Genomic DNA, 16,505 nt, shown 5'->3' on the forward strand with positions numbered 1-16,505 from the left:
GATTGGTTCGTCATGATAGATCTAAAGGCCTATTTCCAGGTCTCCATCCGTCCTTCTCACAGGAAGTTCCTGAGGTTCGCCTTCGGGGGTGTGGCTTACCAGTATCACCAAGTGTATGGATGCAGCACTGGCCCCGCTGAGGCTCCAGGGCATCCGGATTTCAACTTCATCGACGACTGGCTCATCCTAGCCCAGTCTCGAGAGTTGGCGGTTCGGCATCGAGATGTCGTTCAGGCTCATCTGCGGCGTTTAGGGCTGAGGCTCAACGCAAAGAAGAGTGTGCTGGCGCCCACCCAACGGACTACCTTCCTAGGGGTAGTATGGGATTCGACAACGATGCGGGCACAATTGTCTCCGGCACGTGTCGACACTATATTGGCTGCCATGAAAGGGGTGAAGTTAGGCCACGCCATCACTATAAAACACTTTCAACGAGTGTTGGGTCTCCTGGCGGCTGCGTCCAGCGTAATACCATCTGGACTGCTGCACATGAGACCCCTGCAGTGGTGGCTAAGGAACAAGGGTTTTCCCCGAGGGGAAATCCTCTCCGTCTGATTTGGGTTACGTGCAAGTGTCTTCGTTCCCCATCAGCTTGGAAAGAAACTTGGTTCCTGTCCCAGGGGCCCGTGCTGGGAGGGTCTTGTCGCCGGCTGGTTATTTCAACAGACGCCTCCCTCACGGGCTGGGGCGCGGTCATGGAAGGCCGCTTTGCAAGGGGATCCTGGCAGGTGCATCAATCCGAGTGGCATATCAACTGTCTCGAGATGTTGGCGGTGTTCCAGGCTCTAAGGAGTTTCCTGCCCGCCACCACGTCCTGGTTCGTTCGGTGGTGGCCTATCTGAATCACCAGGGCGGTCTGCGCTTGCGCCCTCTGTACAGACTGGCGCGTTAGATCCTCCTGTGGTCCCAGCAGAGGTTACGATCGCTCAGGGCGATGTATCTCCCAGGGACGCAGAATCAGGGAGCAGACCTGCTGTCGAGGCAGGGGCTGAGGCCCGGGGAATGGAGACTTCACCCCAAAGTGGTGGAGCACTTGTGCGGAGAGTTTGGTCCCATAGACGTGGATCTTATTGCTTCTCAAGAGACTACGCACTGCCCGCTATGGTTTTCTCTCGTTCCTCCAGCCCCGTTGGGTCTGGACGCCATGGTACATTCGTGGCCGAGGCTACGTCTGTACGCTCTTCCCCCGGTCGCTCTGCTCCCGCTCTGAGGAGAGACCTGCTGTCCCAGGCGCAGGGCCGGGTTCTTCACCCTTGCCCCGCCGTATGGCGACTGTGGGTCTGGCCCCTGAGGGGGCACAGTACCTAGAGGCGGGTCTAACAGCCGGAGCAGTCAGCTCCAGGGCCCCGTCCACACGGAGGATGTACGGCCTGAAGTGGAGTGTTTTCTCCACTTGGGGTAGGGAGTGGTCGGTGGACCCTGTTACCTGCCCAGTGGTTCAGGTACTTGAGTTCCTCCAGGACCGGTTCTCTGCTGGTCTTTCCCCTTCCACCCTCACGTCCACCCTACGTACGTTTCCTCCGTGGTGCCTGGAGGATGAGACCTGCGACTCGGTCCAAGGTTCCCACTTGGGATCTGATGGTGGTTCTTGGGGCGTTGGTTGAGGCCCCCTTCGAACCCCTGGAGTCAGCTGAGGCTAAGCACTTGACCCTCAAGATGGCCTTTCTCCTTGCTATCACCTCTCTGAGGAGGGTGGGGGATCTCCAAGCGCTTTCGGTTTCCCCGCAAAGCCTGGAGTTTGCCCCGGGGAATATTAGGGCTATCCTGCACCCTCTTCCAGGATACATCCCTAAAGTGCCTTCTTGTGCGGCAGGGTCCACAGTGCTGCAGGCATTTCATCCTCCACCTCATGTGACGGCGGAGGACGGGAGACTTCATCTGCTCTGCCCTGTCAGAGCACTGAGTATTTACACTCTGAGGTCCTCCTGTTGGAGGAAGGCTGACCAGCTGCTAGTGTGTTTTGGGTTCCCTAGGGCTGGGTTCCCTGCATCCAAACATACTATTAGAAACTGGATTGTTCAGACTATTTCCCTGGCCTATCAGGTGCACGGTTTGCCTTCACCTGTGGCTGTGAGGGCTCATTCTACCAGATGCATGGCGGCCTATCGAGCCCTCCTTTCCGGGGCTTCTTTGCAGGATGTTTGTGTAGCGGCTGGCTGGGCCACTCCGCACACATTCAGTGCTCATTCAGTGCAGCCACAACCTCAGTGTTCATAAAACCAGGTCCAGCTACATCCAATATCCGTCTGAGAGATGTAGCGCCAGCAGAACGGAGCATGTGATGGAGGCCTGGTGTACCACTGTCCTGTAAGTCCATTGCGGATCCACCGATCAGAGGCTCGTTCAGTAACCAGTACAGGGAGACTGACGGCTCCAACCGTCTCTTCTTAAAAAAGTGCCAGGCCTTAAAAACTCCCTTATAAAAATCAGGCGCTACAGACAGATTTAAATAACCTACATCCATTAAAAACAAAGCAGTGTCAAGTCCTAACCTGTCTGCTCTCCTTAAAATGCTGCTTGCAAACTCTTTCCACACTGGGTATTTAAAACCAGTCAGATATCTCTGTGCAAACTGAAATGGAAAAGTTGCCACTCTGCTTGCTAGGTGTACCAGGCCTTGCCCCCCCTCTTTTATTAAAAAAAGCAGCCTCTGAGGTACCCAGTGTAACCTGTCCCACAGAAAGTCCACTAAAACTGCTTGTAGTTTTGCGAGTAAACCTGCAGGTGGCTCCATACAAGCTAAACAATACCACAGTGCTGAAGCTACAAGGTTGTTGATTACTAGAGTTCTTCCTCTAAAAGACATCTGAGCAAGCAGCCATTTCCACTTTTTCAGCCTTCCTTTCATCGTCTCTATCATGCCCTCCCAGTTTCTTTTAACCATTTCTTCTTTGCCAAGATAAACACCTAGATACTTTATACCATCATTTCTCCATCCCAACCCCCCCGGCAGGACCGGAAGACCACCAAACCAGTTTCCAACTGCTAGAGCTTCACTTTTTGTCCAATTTACTTTTGCAGCAGAGATAAGACCAAACTCAGACACAATTTTTCCAACAATATTAATTTCAGCTTGATTTCTAACCCGGAGCATGACATCATCAGCATAAGCAGATAAAACGTGTGGCGTGTTAAAACCTGGTAAAACCAGACCATGAATACAGGACCGGATTCTGTGTAGCAAGGGCTCAATGGACAATGTATACAGCATCCCAGACAGAGGACAGCCCTGTCTGACAGCCCTGCCTACTGTGAAGGGAGCACTCAGACCCCCATTAACCTTCAGTACACTCTGAATGTCTCGGTACAAAACTTTTATCATAGCAATGAGACGTGGGCTGAGACCAAAACGCTCCAGAACTTTCCAAAGATAAAGGTGCTCAACCCTGTCAAATGCTTTTTCTTGGTCTAACGAAATGAGACCAAGGTCAGTGCCCAAAGAACTGGAGACATCCAAAACATCCCAGATTAAGACTCTTTCCAGAAGGTCTTATAGAACTCGACAGGAAGACCGTCAATACCCGGGGCCTTCCCTACATCCATCCCCTGCAGGGCAGCATGCAGCTCTTCTAAAACCAGAGGCTCCTCCAGGTCAGGATGGTCATCTCTGGAGACTCTGGGCAGGCCTTCACTGAAACACTCAAACAGCTGTTCATGCTCCACATGCTCCGCTTTTTGCAGCTCAGAGTAAAACTGCACCACCCGTCTCCGGATCTCATGAGGCTCCGTGAACGAACCAGGTGTACTGTCGGCCTTCAGTGTGCAACCTCCTCCAAACGTCCACCAAATCATGTGTTTTTATTACTTCATTAATTGCCTTTTTTGAAGCAGCATGAGGTTCAACATGAGTCCAATTAAAATCTCCCCCTAAAAATAAAAACTCATCTGAACCACAGCTAGTCAGAGTGTCACTGAGGGGATTAATAAAACGGACTCTGAGCCGACATTTGGAGCATAAACATTAATGAATGTGAGAGTGAAACACTCAAACTTGGCTCTGACCATCATCAGCCTTCCTTAAGTTCAGAAGAAGTCGGCAGAAACTTTTTAGAAAAGAGGACGGCTACCCCCCCGCTCACGGAGGTCAAGGAGCTTAACACGACCTCCCCGTCCCATTCTGATCTCCAGTCAGTTTCACTGGACCTGTCGCTGTGTGTTTCCTGGACAAACAACACTTTTCAGCTTCATCAGCTCAGATAGCTGCATCCTCTTCCTGATGTCCGCAGCTCCATTTAAATTCAATGAAGCAACTTTAAATCCCTCATTGAAGAAATAAAAAGGAGACAACCAGACAGCACACACAGACTGAGAAAAAGAAAACCTTTAGTTTGATTCCTCTCCATCTTCTTCATTAAGTTCATGTCTGATCTTCACCACTATTTTCCTCAACCTGTAAACCTCCTGCTCAGTTAAACCCTCTCTTCCTTTGGCCCTCAGCTGTGACTTGACTGAGTTAAGAAAAGCCTCTTTGTCTGGAAAGAAACTTTCAGCTTTTACCCCTTTTACATTCTGTTTTCTGTAGAAACAGTTTAATTTTCTCAACCCCATAAATCTGTTTATTCAGCTCTCCTGGGGTCATTTTGTTCAGTGAGACATCTAAACGGCCTTCCACACTGGAGTCATACTCCGCCATCGACTCCTTCACAGTCTGCTTCTGTTTGTCTTTGCGGACTGTAACCTTCTTTGCTTTTGAGCCTTTACTGTCGATTTCAGATTTTCTCTTCTGCCGAGTGATTGTCAGGCTGCTCTCCTCACCAACCCTGACTACATCTGCACTTCCTGCCAAAATCTCCTCTGGCCCAGCTGTCTTACTATCTTCCGCCGCCGCCTCCTCCTCCTCCTCCTCCTCCTCCTCCTCCTCCTCCCTGATACGGATCTCTTTCGGCGGATCGTGCCTGCCGACACTGTTGCATCTCCTCCACCGGCTACATCTCCTGCACTGGCGGCAAACCGTGATCAGCTGGGCCAGAGGAGATTCTGACAGAAAGTGCAGATGTAGACATGGTTGGTGAGGAGAGCAGCCTGACAATCACTCGCCGGTCTGCCGCTGATCGGTGGCCGTCGTCCCGGTCAAAAACCTCTGCTTCCCAACGTAGGATCCTGAAGGAGGCTGTGCTCAGACGCTCCGGAGGCCGTCTCTACAGTCTCAAAGACTTCTATTCCTGTCATCATCACGCATAGACCAGTAAACCGAAATGTGCACATCCCACACAGAAATATTAGTAATCTCTTAAGTATTAGGACAACTGCACCAACTCCAGCACCCAGAATAAACTCCAGGCTGCTGCAGCTGTTCTACCAGTCTGTAGTGGCCAGTGTCATCTTCTCTGCTGTGGTGTGCTGGGGAGGGGGCATCGGGACTTGTGGCGCCAACAAACTGGGCGAGCTGGTGAGGAAGGCCAGCTCGGTGGTGGGGATGGAAGTGGACAGTGTGGAGGCAGTGACTGAGAGGAGGATGAGAGGGAAGCTGGAAACCATCATGGACAACCCCTCTCATCCTCTCTATGCTGAGCTGAGGCAGCTCAGGAGCTCCTTCAGCCACAGACTCATCCAGCCCCGAGCCTCAAAGAGCTTTGGAGGCTCATTTGTGGGACTTTGTCATTGTGTTATTGTGGATCATCATAATGTCAGCCTTCTACAGACATCATCCAAATGTCAGCACAACATTCATACACCTATTCATGTCAACACAGATCAATAACATGCTGCTGATCTCAGGCCAGTCTGGAATAATGATCAAGTCAGACATGTTGGTACTTCTGTTACTTTCATTTTCTTCTGCTTCTTCTAATCTATGAAAAATACTAAGACAGATGTTTTCTACAGAATTCCAAAATGTTCAACATGAAATAAATAAGTAAATACAAAACTCCAGCTCTTTAACACCTGTCCCAGCACTTCTGGTTCTCATTTCAAAGCACAGATTTAGCCTCTCCTCATCACCACTGTCATCTCCATCAACACACAGCTGACTGACTGTGAGCTTCATCCTCAGTCGTCCTTCTAACTGGATCAAATGTGCACTGAGCAAAGAGAGAGTCTCGTTCTCTTCATCTTAAATGTAACCGAGTTCCTTCCTGTACAAATGTAGTGTATTATTTATGCTCCTGTTTACTGGCTGAGTCAGAACACAAAGTCACATCAAATGATGTGGTGTAGGGCTGGGCCCAATTATCCACGAAATTGATGTCATCGATTAGGAAATATCTTTATTTGCATAACATGCGTCGGCGGGTCGCAGTGAAGTGCTGCGTCCAGTTAAAGCAGCGATTCCACCCGGAGAACAAGCTGCAGAACAAAAAAACGACCATCACAAAGAATTTTAGACAGAGACCCAACAACATGTTGCTCTGTGAGCTCTGCAAACTGGAAATGTCTTCACTGCAGCACAACTGCTGAGCACGAACAAGTGAAAGCATCCTGGAGCTCTTTGTCGAGACGGCAGCACGTTCACTTTTTGTCCCCACACAAGCCCGATATATCAGGATGATCACCACGAGGAACAGGTTTTCTGTTAGGAGCAGTGACCTAATACTTACTCACCCATTTTCTAAGTGGTTCTTTATTGCCCCCATGTTCAAAGTTATTTCTGCACTGCTGTTGTCATGGTAACAGTTTATATTTGCCGTTTACTTCACTAGCAAGGACCAGATCAACAGATAGGATTAAACGATACGAGTATAGCCTCGGCCTACACCACTCCCAGCTGGTTTTAGTTTCTACACCCCTGCTTCCACCGTCTGTGTGTGTGTTTGCTAAATGAGTGAGTGATCTGAGACGTGAGCGACGGTAGATACAGCTGTCGGATCACAAGTTAATCTGAGCATGTACCGTGGCCACAGCTGACTCCACGCTGTGTTCGGGCAGATTGTAAACATTCAGACTGTTTCACTTACAGGCTGTAGGACAAACTGTTCTCAGATCACCTTCAGACGAATAACGACGATACAAGACTCCAAAATCTGACAAGTAGACCAGCAGAGCACACGTGCAAGCTAGCAGTCAGCTATTCCAACGAGTAGTTTGAAGAAGAGACAGGAGAGAAAAGAACAGGAGGAGAGGGTCGCTCCCAAATAAGATGGTTTGGGATTTTTGAACGGGACGTTGTCTAAAATTTGGCTCAATGCAGGCTCGTCTGATTCAAACAGGTGAGTAACTTTACAAGTGCTTTTTCAGTGGATTCGGTGTGGCTGCCGTGCTCCTGTTTAAAAGGCTGTCATCACTTCAGGGACAGGTCGCCGCTGAGCACCTGTTGGATGTCTGATGGGCTTGTGGGTATTAAACTGTGTGTGCGCCTTAGCTGGCCTGTTGTTTATGAGTTGGTCACTTTTCTTTCTTAGTCACCATAATGTCTTGCCTCTTTGTTGAAGAGGAATGCGGTTGCCGTGATTCAGGAGGTTATTGTTCTGAAAATGCCTGAAAAAGTCTGCATCATTTCAGCCCAGTGGACTCCTCCCCTGTCCACAGCTACATGACGATACATTATGTAGATAGTCAGTGGGTTTGAAACTTACTGGCCCAAAGACAATTTTCACTGTCCCTCCTTCCAAAAGTTATTTATCAATGTTACAACCAAAGGCTTAGAAATACTGTTACTATGTTTAATCGCTTATTAAATACATCCTGAATATAAAAAAACTAAATTAAAATGTAGGCTAATCACAGTGAAAATTATACAAAAATAAAAAGGTTAACAAAACAATTTACTTTTAAAACAAAACATACTGACAGACTCAAACATGACGAGCTCTCTCTCCTGCTGACATTTAATAAAAAACTTTACATGGAGCAGCAGATACAAGTCGCCTCTATCCTGATTGACAGGTCGCTACCATGGCGATCACAAGGTAATCTGCTCTAAAGCATTTGCTGCATTCTGCTCTATTTCCCCCTAAATGGGACCATAATTTACTAAATGAACATCATGCTGTGTTGGAGAAGACTTTAAACTAGCGACTGAGACCAGAAACTCATTATGAAAGAGTTTACTGAGGGAATAAATCAGCTGGGAAGTAGCAACATTAACTCTAATGGAACCGGACTGAAACCGGCGGACTCGCCCCCTGCTGGCCGTTAGAGAGGATGCAGGTTTAAGTTCCGTCTGCATGGTTTCACTTTACTTTGCCGCTTGATTGAGATTAGAGAAATAACTTTTGAAAACCACTCGTCACTACAACTCTTGATTGGCCAACGGTGCGCCATGAGCTGCAAAACAGCTGCAGGATGTTGAGTTTCTAATGCGATTTTTTTGTTTTCGTTTTTATAATAGGCCTACTAATGTTTTTTTTTCAACGGGCCAGTGAGTTGCTAGTTCAGCTTTGATATGAGGTTTTGATATTTATTTAATAATCTCTAGAATAACAAATAAATTGGTTGTTAGATGAATCAGTTTTAATTGTTAGGTGCATCCCTATCACGGTAACAGATCAGACACGATACTTCAAACAGCTGCATTTGGAAATATGTTTTACACTCTGTGTGTGTGTTTGAGCTGCTATGTATAAATGTATAATTTCCTGTAAAACACTGTATTCTAAAGGTTTTGAAAATGTGTTGAACTTCTTTTAATTTTTTATTTACCTGTTGATGTAGCTAGTCTAATACTGTGCTAATGTTGTTGACCTGTAGCTGCTTGTTATGACGCGTTAGGCGGCTAATGTTGTACCTGATGTTGCGTGTAAATCAGATCCAGAGGCATCGTCTTCATTGCAATATCACAAATTTAATGTCCTCCACACAGATCAAAGGGGCACTAAGTCCACAAGCACGAAGATTCCCAAAAATTAACATGACAACAGCATTCACACAAACTCCGCCATAGCGGTGAAAAACTTGTTTGCCCTTCCGGGGTCAACACCTGACAACTACCTGTTGCCCCCTTGCTTATATAGTTGAGCCTACAGAAACATCTAGTGACAAACATTTGACTCCTATACGTGTGTCTAACATGTAATAAAAATGATAAACATTAGATTTAATTTCACAGCACATTGAGGATAAATCCTACAGTTTCCTTAATAACATGAATCCAGTTTGAGTTCAGACTAAATGTGGAAACTGTTCAGACTGACAAAAAAAAAAAAAAAGAGTTGTTGTGATTTGTGCTCAGACAAACGCAGAAAACAAGAGAACTGAAGGAAATTTGAAACTTCTTTTATGGATTAAATTTGGACAAGAGCAAAATACATGAACTGACCTCAGAGTCTCCAGTCTACAGTGTGGACTCTCCAGTCCAGCAGACAGAAGCTTCACTCCTGAATCCTGCAGGTTGTTGTAACTCAAGTCCAGCTCTCTCAGATGGGAGGGGTTGGATTTCAGAGCTGAGGCCACGACTTCATAGTGAGTCTCTGAGAGTTTACATTCAGAAAGTCTGTGATGACAGAATATAAAACTTAAAGTATAATAAAATCTGACACTTTGTTCTAAAAACAAACAAAGGCACAGTTCATTTTGCATCACAAAGCACATTAACATGAGCGGCTGCAGCTCAGCTGCTCAGCCATTGATCACAAGGTTTGTGGTTTGAAACTTGAGCTCCTCCTGTCCACATGTCAAAGTGTCAACATAATGAAGCACATTATTACTGCTTTGGACAAAAGTGTCTGACTGTAATGTGAACATGTCATATTGTGATTAACAGGTGCTGATTTGTGTTTGTTAAACTTTATTTTAACGTGATGTTCACTGAGCTGTAAAATCACTGCAGGTTGAACTGCACTCGTATGGATTTACCTCAGTCATGTGCTTGTGTGTGTTTATCTTATTATGTCACTGCATCTGCTTTTCATCTCCCATTAAATTCATGTAATGACATCTATTGCATTGATAGTATAATTAGTACTGAAGACTGTATTATTAACATGTTCTGGGTAACAGTTGTTCTCAAGTGGAGTTCAGCTGTTTAACAGCATCATTTCTTCTCTGAGCTCGGTGATGATAAAATCCCTCCACTGAACTGAAGCTGCTGAGCTCTCCTTCACTGGCAGAATGAACCTGGAGGCCGTCCCAGCAGCTGACTGTGTAATGAGCTGATGTCTGAGGAAACCAGCTGCTAAATACACAAAGACTGTCCATTCAAATCCTACCAGAGAGAGAGCTTCCTTACTGTTTCTAAATCAAACTCATTTCTAATGCAGCAAAACACATGAAGAGACATTCATTGTTGGAACTAAACTATGTAAAGTGGCACATTTATTTAATGAGGATGGAGAGGGGGATGTTCTGTTTCTCTTCAAGAGGGAGGATGGCCTCCCCTCACATCCTCTCAATCAAACAATAATTATAGATATTGTATAAACAGAACAGTCCTTCATATGAAATAGCTCAGAAACTGCAGAGAATATAATAAAACCCTTCAAGTGCCGTTAGCTCCAGCAGATCACAGATACGACATGTCTGTGTGTCTGCATAGAAGAACAAGAAACAGACACAGTATAGGAACAGAGTGCAGACACTGGATCAGTGGAAAAATAAAAAGACTGCTGTGATAAAATGACGACTGTCAAAACATTTTCAGCACAAACTCTTAATCCTCAAGTTTTCCTGCTGGATTTGTATCAAGCCTCCATCACCCAAAGAAAGATAGAAGATGATAGAAGATACTTGTGTCACTAACTTGATGGATAGAAACACAGAAATGATGTTTGGAGACATTTGGAGTTTAACACATGTAGAATTATTTCAATCAGCAGCTTTAAGACTAGTTTAGGAAACTTTTATAGTGTGGAGGTTTTATATTGAGCGAGTGTGTAAAGTGTGTATCTTTACTGTAATACTGATGCTTCATCTTTACAGTGTTGATAATCACATCTGGACTTACCGAAACTTTCTGCAGTTCCTCACAGCTGGAATCAGTCTCAGTCGTCCCTCCTCTGATGTGTTGTACTTCTGCAGGTCCAACTCATCCAGAACCTCCTCTGACATCTGCAGCATGTAGGCCAGAGCTGAGCAGTCGAACACAGAGAGTTTCTTCTCTGATCTGTTCTCTGACTTCAGGAACTCTTGGATCTCCTGATGTACTGAGTGGTCGTTCATCTCCGTCAGACAGTGGAAGATGTTGATGCTTCTGTCAGGAGAGATCTCATCACTGTTCATCTCCTTCAGGTTGTTGATGGCTCTCTGGATGATTTCTGGACTGTTGTCTGTCCAACCCAGCAGGCCTCCTAAGAGTCTCTGGTTGGACTCCAGAGAGAGGCCATGAAGGAAGCGAACAAACAGGTCCAGGTGGCCATTTTTACTGTCAAGGGATTTCTCTAGGACTTCCTTTCAGGAAGATCTCCAGGGATGTCTTTCGCAGGAAAGTCTCCACTACTGTTGTCTTCCTGCTGGTGTAACAGTGGAACATGTAGACTGCAGCCAGAAACTCCTGAACGCTCAGATGAACAAAGCAGTAGACTGTTTTCTGGAAGATCACACTCTCTCTTTTGAAGATCTCTGTACAAACTCCTGAGTACACCGAGGCCTCTGTGACATCAAGACCACACTGCTCCAGGTCTTCTTGGTAGAACATGATGTTTCCTTTCTCCAGCTGTTCAAACGCCAGCCTCCCCAGCTTCAGAAGAACCTCCCTGTCAGCCTCCGTCAGCTCCTGTGGACTCGTCTCATGTCCCTCATCGTACTTCTGCTTCTTCCTCTTTATCTGAACCAGCAGGAAGTGTGAGTACAGGTCAGTCAGGGTCTTGGGCAGCTCTCCTCTCTGCTCTGTAGTCAACATGTGCTCCAGAACTGTAGCAGTGATCCAGCAGAAGACTGGGATTAGACACATGATGTGGAGGCTCCTGGAGGTCTTGATGTGTGAGATGATTCTGCTGGACAGCTCTTCATCACTGACTCTCCTCCTGAAGTACTCCTCCTTCTGGGCGTCAGTGAAGCCTCGTACTTCTGTTACCCTGCCGACACACGAAGGAGGGATCCGATTGGCCGCCGCAGGTCGGGAAGTTATCCAGACGAGAGCCGAGGGAAGCAGATTCCCCTCGATGAGGTTTGTCAGCAGCAGGTTGACTGATGACTTCTGTGTGACATCAGACACAACCTCACTGTTGTGGAAATCCAATGAAAGTCTGCTTTCATCCAGGCCGTCAAAGATGAACAACAGTTTCCAGACGGCGAGCTTCTCTGCTGGGACCTTCTGTAATGTTGGATGGAAAACATGGAGCAGCGTGAGGAGACTGTGCCGCTCATCTTTGATCAAGTTCAGCTCCCTGAACGAGAGCAGAACCAGCAGACCGACATCTTGGTTTTCCGAGCCCTCTGCCCAGTCCAGAGTGAACTTCTGCACTGAGAAGGTTTTTCCAACGCCAGCGACGCCGTTGGTCAGAACCACTCTGATGGCTCTCTGTTGGCCAGGTAAGGCTTTAAAGATGTCCTGGCACCTGATTGGAGCGTCATGGAGGGTCTTCTTCTTGGAAGCTGTCTCAAGCTGCCTCACCTCATGCTGGGTATTAACCTCTTCACTCTGTCCCTCTGTGATGTAGAGCTCAGTGTAGATCCTGTTGAGGAGGGTTCCACTTCCTGTTTCATCACTTCCTTCAGTCACACGTTCACATCTCCTCCTCAGACTGATCTTATGTTCATCTAAATCCTCCTGCAGACCACCTCTCACTAAAGAAGAGAAACAATAGGAGATAAAACAAAGAATATGTGCTGATTATTTTCATTACTAATATAAAAACCATCAACATCAGAATATCTGAAGAAGCAGACAGATGTCCAGTCTTACTTTGTACAGAGCTGCTCTGACTGGCTGTCTGCAGTCCAGCTCTGGTTCTGGATCTGTCTCCACACTGGGGACAGGAGGAGTGTCCCGATGAAGCAGACTGGTCCCAGTATGAGGTGATGCACCGTCTGCAGAACCAGTGTCCACAGCTGGTAGAGACTGGATCCTTCAGGACGTCCTGACACAAAGCACAGCAGGACGGCTGCTCCTCCACAGGAACAGGACTCCTCTTCCTCTCTCTGTGAAGACATTTCTTTAGAACTAAAATGATTTGTTGCTTGTTGTTGAAAAATCTCCAGATGTGTCCGACACTGTGTAGAAGCTCAGATGGTCACAGAGTAAAAGTGTCGTTACTTTTCTGTTTGAATTCAGCTTTCAGTCAGTAATGAAGATGATTGTTCCTTTTATTTCAGCTCTCCTGCTCTCAGAAACACTAATTAACTGCTTTTCCTGTCTGACTGTCTGATTAAACATTTAGTGATCTGCCTGCAGTTTGTTATTAACACAAACTCAACACTTCCTGCAGCTCCTTCACAGTAAAAGCCTCCATTAAAGAGAGCTGATTATGTCCTTCACTGTTTTACAGTCACTCTGGGCAGCTTAGCTTGAGTTAGTTAGCTTTGAACTGAGCTTAGAAGTGGTCTAAACACACAGCATGTAACAGCGGTGTCACAGGTTCAAGTCCACACGGAGTTTCCTGTCACTCTCTACTGTCAACTATCACATGAAAACTATTCAAATATTGTAAAAAGAGAAGTGGTCCAATTTTCTGCCCTTTTTCCATCCACTGCTAACTTTTCCATCAGTGCTGCCCGTGTTTGTTTGTTCTTCACCTTTAGGAACAATATATGGTGGAGAGAATCTGAGCTCAAAGCTCCACTTACTAATGATTCAAAGCAAAGTGTTCATCAAGGTGAGCAAAGCTGAACTACAAATGCTTTTTCACCACATGTTGCACAATTATGATCTGAAGTGATTCAAGATGCATCTGGTGGATCAGAACAGCTGATCTGAGGAAGAGCCAAACAGCTCAGTGTTTAGAGGACAAATAGGAGAAAATGAAGGACACATTTGAAGCAGATTCTTTCAGATTCTGAATCCTTCTAAATCTTTACAGTGACGTCAACGTGAGGGCAAAAATATATGAAGATGTTCTTGAAGTGTAAATTCTGAAATGGAGGTTCTCAGGTGTTTTGCTCCAGAAATCAAATCAGATCCATCTTAGTTTGAAACAGTATCTGCACTAATAGTTCTGCATCAGGAATATAAATCTGTTAGCAGAACATTTTGTCTTCATCCTCAATGCATCATCTTCCATCAGGTCAGTTTACAGTAAAAACAGTCTCTTACTTTGTGTCTGAAGGTCCAGGTTCAGGACTGAAGTCTGGAGGTTTATCTTTGGACCAGTCACCCTTCATAGACAGACAGCTGGATCCTGCAGACTCTGCTCCGTCCTCCTCTTCCTCCACACAAACACTCATCTTCTGGACTTCAGGCAGTCTGAGAGGTAAAACAGTGACACTGACTGTGAGCTCAGAACACAAGAAACCAGTTCTCTGCACAAGTAAAACATATTTTCACTTTGCAATCGGGGATCAACTTTTAAAAGTTGCAGGTTCCGTGTCGGTATAGCAGCTGCGTAAAAGAACCTGGTTCTGGAACTGATGCTTGACTTCAGGAGGAAAAGAGAGGAAAATGCTCATCTATACATCAAGGGAGAGAGTTGAGAGTCAGCAGCATTTGTTGGACCTCACATGGACACTTGGGAAACAGGCAGCTCTACTTTTGAAGGGCACTGAGGAAGGTGAACCTGTCCCAGCAGCTCCTCATGGATCTTCTCTCATGACATCCTGCTGTGGTTCACAAGCTGCACTGAGGCTGACAGAAAGGCCCTACAGAGAGTTACTAAACCAGCTCAGAACATCACCAACACACAGCTGCTCTCTCTCACTGACCAACACGTTCTTCCTCCCGACTCGTCACATATTGACGCCTGGTCGAGGCCCTTTGTCGTCGTTTTTTAACGCCCTGGGCGGCCCTTTTGCTTCAATTATTGAGATTTATCAAGTTAGCAACGCTTAGCAACAACAAACATACAACTTCCGGTAAAGTTAATAATAAATATGCAACGTCCGGTATAAACTTTCAAAATAAACATCGCCATTTCGTGAAACGTTGCAGTTTGGTTGGGTTTAGGCACAGAAACTTCTTGGTTAAGGTTAGGAAAAGATCATGGTTTGGGTTTAAATAACTACGTATGTCAGTTAACACATAAGGTAAAAATATTTAATGCTGACTTTTTGTTTCACGTGGGACACAAACCCCGTTCTCCTGGTTCAAAGTCGAGGTTCTGGCCCTCCAACCACCTCCTTCCTCGGTCTTTTCGGTTAAATATCATACCTGCCTTTACCGTCAAAAACTGACGACTATGGCTCTTGACCAATGCGTCCATATGGGACGACTCAGTGACCCTGATGTCTCCGTCGGGCCACAGACATAATCCGGGACCCAACCCACCCAGATAACCACCTGTACTCTGCTGCCCTCAGGGCCCCGTTTCAGAAAGAGGGATTAGTGAAACGTCAGAGTAAATCTCTCTGACTGTGAGCTCAGAGCACAAGAATCAGAAAACAAGTCTGTCCAAGAGTCACAAGAGAACAGGAAGTAACACACAAGTTCCCTCTAAGGTTTCTTTCCTCTCCAGTCCACAGGGAGAAAACTGCCTCAGAGACTTTGACAGTAACATAATAAAATGTTGGATTAACACTCACCCTGCCTCAGCCTTCAGTTCTGGGACTCTAACTGAACTCTTTCTGCTTCAGCTTCCTCCCTGTTCTCAGTGCTGCTCCTCCCCTCTGCATTTACAGGAAGTCAGCTGAGTGTTTGGTGAAAAGAGAGCTGTTTACCATGATGTGTAGCTGCTGAAAGTAAAATCTCAGTCTACAACCTGTATGAGAGGAAATCTTTAAACAGCCTCTCTGTGATGTTCATGAATTACTGACAGAATGTTCTGTTAAATTCTTCCCACATGGCTCATGAACAGTTCAGCGTAACTTCTCAGCCATCCATCCCTGAATGTGTGAACATGATGCAGCTGATTTAATTAGAAGCATTACAGCCTCAATGCAAGAAGGTCAAAGCAGCCTTCACATCACAGTCAGAGTAACATGATGTCAGCAGCTGAAGTGAAAGCACCTTTAAAACAGCAGCAAAATCAATGCACTGCCCAGAAACAACTAACAGGAGACAGCATGAAAAACTGAAAAACAGGGTGAAAGACTAGAAAAATAGCCTACTTGGACTGCAGGTCAGGGCAGCTGCCTCAGAGCTGTTTGCCTTGTAGTGTTTGTTGTTTAGCCTTGATAGACACTGTTGTACGTGGTCCTGTTAGAACTGTGCAAAGGTGAGGAAGTGGGCCAGGTATCGAGTCCTAAAACTGATACCGCTGTAGCACACAGTAGTTTGGTTTCTGTTTAGTTCCACTAGGTTCAGGGGTGCTGTGCGCTTTGTGTGTTGGATTTTAGTTAGAGAGCTTTTTGGATTAGCCTTTTTGTTTAGTTGTTGTAGGAGCCATACACTGGGTTTGTTTGGGTTTTTATTGGGTTTCCTCTCTTTTCTTTGCACTGTAGTGTACATGCACGCGCATCGTGACGTCATCAGGTACTGTGGGTGTGACTGGGGGCGTGGTGTCTGTATTAATGTGTGTGTGTGCTCACCTGTGAGGAAGCTTGGGTTGATCATGGCTGCAGGGTGAGCATGGGGAAGAACTTTCTGTTGACCGTTACCATCG

The 16,505-nt window shown here is 46.2% G+C and overlaps 1 pseudogene; it reads right to left on the bottom strand.

The window, feature by feature from the left end:
• Positions 1–8,869: 8,869 nt before the first annotated feature.
• On the bottom strand, positions 8,870–15,581 carry LOC119886850 (annotated as a pseudogene).
• Positions 15,582–16,505: the final 924 nt, after the last annotated feature.

Source organism: Micropterus salmoides, unplaced genomic scaffold, assembly GCF_014851395.1.
Source record: "Micropterus salmoides isolate LMB-PRFRI ecotype aquatic unplaced genomic scaffold, ASM1485139v1 Ms_hic_scaffold_1, whole genome shotgun sequence".
NCBI classification, from domain to species: Eukaryota; Metazoa; Chordata; class Actinopteri; order Centrarchiformes; family Centrarchidae; genus Micropterus; species Micropterus salmoides.